The sequence below is a fragment of the Lynx canadensis genome, chromosome X (genome assembly GCF_007474595.2).
Source record: "Lynx canadensis isolate LIC74 chromosome X, mLynCan4.pri.v2, whole genome shotgun sequence".
In the NCBI taxonomy this organism is placed as follows: domain Eukaryota; kingdom Metazoa; phylum Chordata; class Mammalia; order Carnivora; family Felidae; genus Lynx; species Lynx canadensis.
In genome coordinates, this window is record NC_044321.2 from 109022114 (window position 1) to 109027395 (window position 5282).

The 5282-nt window shown below is 51.4% G+C and overlaps 1 long non-coding RNA gene across 1 annotated transcript; it reads left to right on the forward strand.

Moving 5' to 3' along the window:
* Window positions 1-2001: 2001 nt before the first annotated feature.
* On the forward strand, window positions 2002-4051 carry LOC115507726. The gene is made up of 3 exons (XR_003966780.1): window positions 2002-3171; window positions 3541-3586; window positions 3665-4051. It is a non-coding gene; the product is annotated as an uncharacterized LOC115507726 (long non-coding RNA).
* Window positions 4052-5282: the final 1231 nt, after the last annotated feature.

Here is a 5282-nt window from a genome sequence, read left to right on the forward strand (position 1 = left end):
TTCTGTCTCTCTGTCTCTCTCTCTGTCTCTCTCTCTCCCTCTCTCTCTTTCTCTGCCCCTTTCCCCCTCCTGCACTGCTCTCTCTCTAAAATAAAAAATAAATAAATAAAATAAAATAAAAAATACTTCTTAAAAAAACAGTAAGAAATAAAGCCATTGCTGAAATGAAGCCACATTAGAAACATCAGGAATCAGAATGAACGGGTACAAGTAAATAGAATAGAAAAGAAAAAACACCTAAGAAATAACAGCCGCTTTCAAAACGGCCATAAACGTGGAAGAAAAGAACAATGCGTTAACCTCTGGGTGTTTGTCATCCTCGCAACAATTGGGAACTGGGGAACTCGGTTTTACGAGGGGGAAAAAGCAGGCTGCTTTTTAAATTCTCTTCTGCGACTTGTAGCGTCAGAAGGTTCATTAGTTTGCCACAAACTCGGTGGAGGAAATAACAGAAACGTATGGAGTCACAGTTCCGGAGACGAGAAGTCAGAGGTCATGAGTGGGCAGTGTTGTTGCTTCTGAGGGCTGGGAGGGAGAATGTGTTCCAGGCCCTTGCCTAGCTTGCTGGCAAGATTTGGCATTTCTTACAGTATTAGTCAGGGTTCTCTGAAGAGACAGACCGAATAGGATGGACAGACAAGACGGGTAGGTAGGTAGGTTGATAGAGTCAGATTTATGAGAAAGAATCAGGTCGTGGGGAGCCTTAATAAACAGTATTTATGGGATGCTTGGCTGGCTCAGTCGGTAGAGCGTGCAACTCTTGATCTCAGGGTCGTGAGTTTGAGCCCCACATTGGGCATGGAGCCTAATTAGAAAAAAGCATAAATTAAAACAGTAAACCAAAAAGCAACAGAAACAGAATTGGCTTGTGTTCTTATGGAGGCTGAGAAGTCCCAAGATCTCCAGTCCGCAGTGAGCCCACGACAATGTAGGTGTAGGCTGTAGTCTGTAAGGCAGCAGGCTTGACACCGCAGAGAAGCCAATGTTTATGCCTCCGCTCCCTCCCAGCTCGGGCCTGGCCCGGGCTAAAGGCCTAAGTAGGAAAGGGGGACCAGGTGTGGCACGTTCATCCCACTGCGACTCAGCCAGAATATGCCTCCCCCCCCCCGTTTCCAACCATTAGACCCCCACATGGAGAACTGTCCTCCTTCCCCCCAGTCACCCCCTTTCGAAACTTATTTGGATTCTGACTTCTTCCCACTGTCCCCCGCAAACTCTGAGACCTCCGAGCGGCCTCCTGCAAGACCCGTCTCCTTAGTAAGTTGGAGGTGTGAGGCCTTTTCGCTCCTAAACTCAGCAGCCTTTCCAGCTTCTCCAAAGGGGGCCCCTCTCGATTCCAAATCCCCCAGACGCTGCCGTGTTAGTTAGGAAACACCGTCTAAGGGTGAATAGCAGGACTTGACACGTTGGTGGCCTTTGGCTGGCATAGAGTCGGAAGCACGGAGGGCACGAGAACAAGAAACACACGAACCCAGGAGAAGTGAAATCAATGTTTCAACTTGAATGGTTTCCTCAGGGGAAGGATTCGTGGACCCACAGCATTTCCTGGGATTTTTCATGATCCCCAAGGATCTTGGGTGGGTCAGTCCCATGGCTTTTTGGCAAAGGCCACGTCCACCCTGGTGACCGTTGTGTGAGTGTCCACAGCCACCGGGTCAGAGCCTCATCCTTTTTGTGCCTCCCCAGCTGCCGCCCCAGTAAAAAGCTCAGCACGTTTTAACAGGCCCAGGTGGGTTTCAGGTATTCACCTGCCTTCTTGATGCTCTGCGAGGGCGCGCTGGGACCGACTTCTCCGTGTCCTTTCTCCATGACTGGTTGACACCAGAGCCGGCTTCGGGAAGAAGCACGACTGAAAAAGCCTGTAAAAGTTGACGGGATCTAGAATTACCTCTAGGAGAGATAACAAGTGGCCCCAGAAGCTCCTCCGCACTTTAAGAATACACGCAACATGTGTACGCAAGGGCGTGCGCGCGCGCGCGCGCGCGCGCACACACACACACACACACACCAACTTAGTCATAAGACACTGCTTAAAGGTGACACCTGATGTGAAACGCCAGCTTTATCACTTACTTGATCCCCACATATATATGAAAATATTTCTAGACTCTCTAGTTCGTTCCACTGACGTGTTTGTCAATTCCTGTTTCATTGCTAATCCTATAGAGTAAGTTTTAATATCCAGTAGGGAAAACTCCCCCGTTTGGATAATCCCTCGCATTTTCTCTTCAAGGTCATTTTATACCCCAGGTACTGGTTCCAAGTATACACTCAAATTCCTGTTGTGGCTTATGATTGCGATCACACTGAAATCACACATTTAGAGGGGAATTTAGAGCAGAATCGACAACATTTCAAAGATTAGCCTTCCTTTCCCCCCCCCAAAATAAATAAAAATGTTATTTCAGTGTCCAAACAGGAAGCTCATGAAAAGGTTCATGGACGTTTTCCCTAGGTTTTTTTTTTTTTAAGTTAATTATATTTGGAGGTATTTTACAATGCTCATGATGCGTTTGAATAAGACATTTTCTTTGTATTGTATTTCCTAATAGAAGTGTCTACAAAACTTATTTTCTTATGTGTTTAACTGATGTCAGCCAACCTTTCCTGATCTACTTCCTGGGTGTTTACTTTGGTTCTCCTAAGAAGGAAATCCATTAAGAGAAAGGCAGGTTTGCCACTGTCTTGTGTTAGTCGGACACTAATAATAGTTCTCATCCCTTTCTGAGGTCTTTTAGAGACTGAACTCCGTATCTTAGTGTCTTGATGTGGTTCTACTCGGTTTGGGACGATAGCTTGGAGGCTGGGCCCTCCCTGCCTCTCAGGCAAAGGAGGTCTGACCTGGTTCTCATAGTCCTCAACTATGAGATCCAGGTGTCACTGAATGTGGGTAACAACTGACCCCCCCCCCCCCCCGGCACCACTGGCCCACTTGCAGTTTTCAGCCATGAACCAGTAGTAACCAAGGTGATCGTGTCCAGCGCTCGGAACTTGCGTGTGGTCAAAAGGTTCTGAGAGCCATTGTGAGTCACCGTGACACCTCTGGGCTTAGCCAGTCAGGCCCTGGGGCTCAGGGCAGGAAGGATAAGACAAGGAGGAGAAGAATCCTCTCTCTCACTCCTTGACCTCTCTTCCAGACGTTCCTGAAGCGAGAGCTCGGTGGTCTGAGAGGTAAGACATCCATATCCACCAATAACATGTAATATTTCTTTGTGACGTTACCTCGCCCACCCACCTGATGACCCCCAACCGTACTGGATAAAACGGGCACTGCGTCGGGTTCAGAAATACAGCACAAAGTTTTGGGGGGGGCAGTCTGGGGGTCGTGGTAGGGATCAGGGGTGTGGGGGTCAAGGTCAGGTATTAGGGGTGAGTGCCGTCTCCAAAGGCAGTTTGTCATCACACTCACAGCCCTTGTCCTTTGCTCCTCCGGGCCTTACACAGATCCTTTCCTTAGATTCCTAAGGATCCTTTCCTTAGATCCTTTCCTTCTTGAAATGCCTGGAGTGGATTCTCTTTAACGGTTCTTGCCTGTTGCAGGGAACAAGGCAGATAAAGCGATCTCTGTGGACTACCCTGGAAACAGGTGCATGTGGTGGGGGGGTGGGGGGGGGAAGAGCCCCCCGGGTCCCCTGGGTCGATTGACTCTCATCATCTTTTCCAGGAGTGGTGCTCCTTCGTGAAGCCGTCTGTGGCGTCAGCGAGTCATGGAGAAAGAAAAACCTGAAGTGAAACCCAGCACACCCGCACCCAGCAACGAGGAGAAGACAACTAGACCCTCAAGACGCCCCAGGCCTTCCCAAAATATCGTGTGCTTTTTACTGAATAGGCAGCTGGGGAGGCACAGAAGTGACGTGGACCTGTCCATGTGGGTGTGGATGCTGGACTGAGCCACGTCCCGGTGCAGGTGGCCCCTTCCAAACAACCATGGGTCTTGCCTGCTCGCCCCCGCCCCCGCCCCCACCTCTTGAAAATGCGAAAGAAAAATTGATTTAAAATAACAAACACCTCTCTCGTGTCAGCTCTTGAAATAAAAGCTGCGTTTTCCTCCTTTTGGTTCCATGTGTTCTTATTGCCCGAACAGCATTCTTAGGTCAGTTACGCTGGACAGGGGATCGTACTCATGGTCACACGGAGTGCAGGAGCTCTCCTACACCGGGGCACGGCGAGGTCACACTGCAGGGCAGGTCTCTTCCACCTTTAACCCGGGACAAAAGGGAACCGCGGTGTGGAAGCAGGTCCCCCCAGGAAGGGAGACTCCTCTCCCTAGGCGGTTTTGAGACACCCTCTGGGTTCCCCTGGAAAACCCAGGTACTAGCCTAGGGACACACATTGTTTCAGAACAGGCCACCAGCAGGGCGGGAAGTTGAGGACACTCCTTTGGGGTTTCTCATTCTGATGCTCAGATTATCATTTAGACACGACAGCCTTGCGTCATTGTTGGTTCTATTTCATATTTTAAAAGTCAGAGCCCGGGGCATTTTAATATGGGAATGTCACACCCTCTGGGCCCCCTGAAGGGAATGGCTCTTCTCACTGCCCCCAAAGTCTGGACCGGTCAGGCCTTTATCCGGCCGGGTGGGGAAAACCTGGCAGTCGGTGGTGGTGGTGGCTGGAAGCGGAGAATGTACTGGACTGAAGGCCCCAGCCCATCTCGGCAGTTCTGGGATGCGGGGTCCCCTGGAAGAGATGCTGGGGAGAGGGTGCAGGGCGCGACAGTCCCCTGGGGAAGTCGGCATGGGAGTGAGGACTTCGGGCATCAAGAAGCAAGCTAAGCGGGGAGGGTGCCCTGGCGACATGGCCAGCCCCGGGGACCAGGCAGGAGACAGGGAGAGAGAGGGCGGAGCCGCAAGAGCAGTGCAGCTGCAGGCACGACTGTCCTGGGCAGTGGGGACAGCTGCCTGACCCCAGCCCCGCTTTTGGTCGAGGATGGTCCCCCGCCACCCTCCACCTGCCCGCACATCAGGGCTCCTGCTCCCCACCCCACCCCCTACCTTGGGTTATGCAGGACAACTCTAGCCCTCTGCATCCTGTCACCTCCTCCCCGGGCCTGTCCCCTTGCCATGTGAGTTCTGACTCGGCTTCTCGTGTCCCCGGAGGGGCGATTTTGCGCACCCTCTCCCACGCAGCTCACAGAAAAAGGAGGCAAGACGATCCATAAGTCTTGGGACCTAGAGGCCCGTGACAACGGGGAGGAATCTCACAGATAGCACCTTGAGAGACAGCACGAGCAGCGCAGAGGGACTTAACAGGTAGCAGGGGGTACCTCCCAAATCTTCATG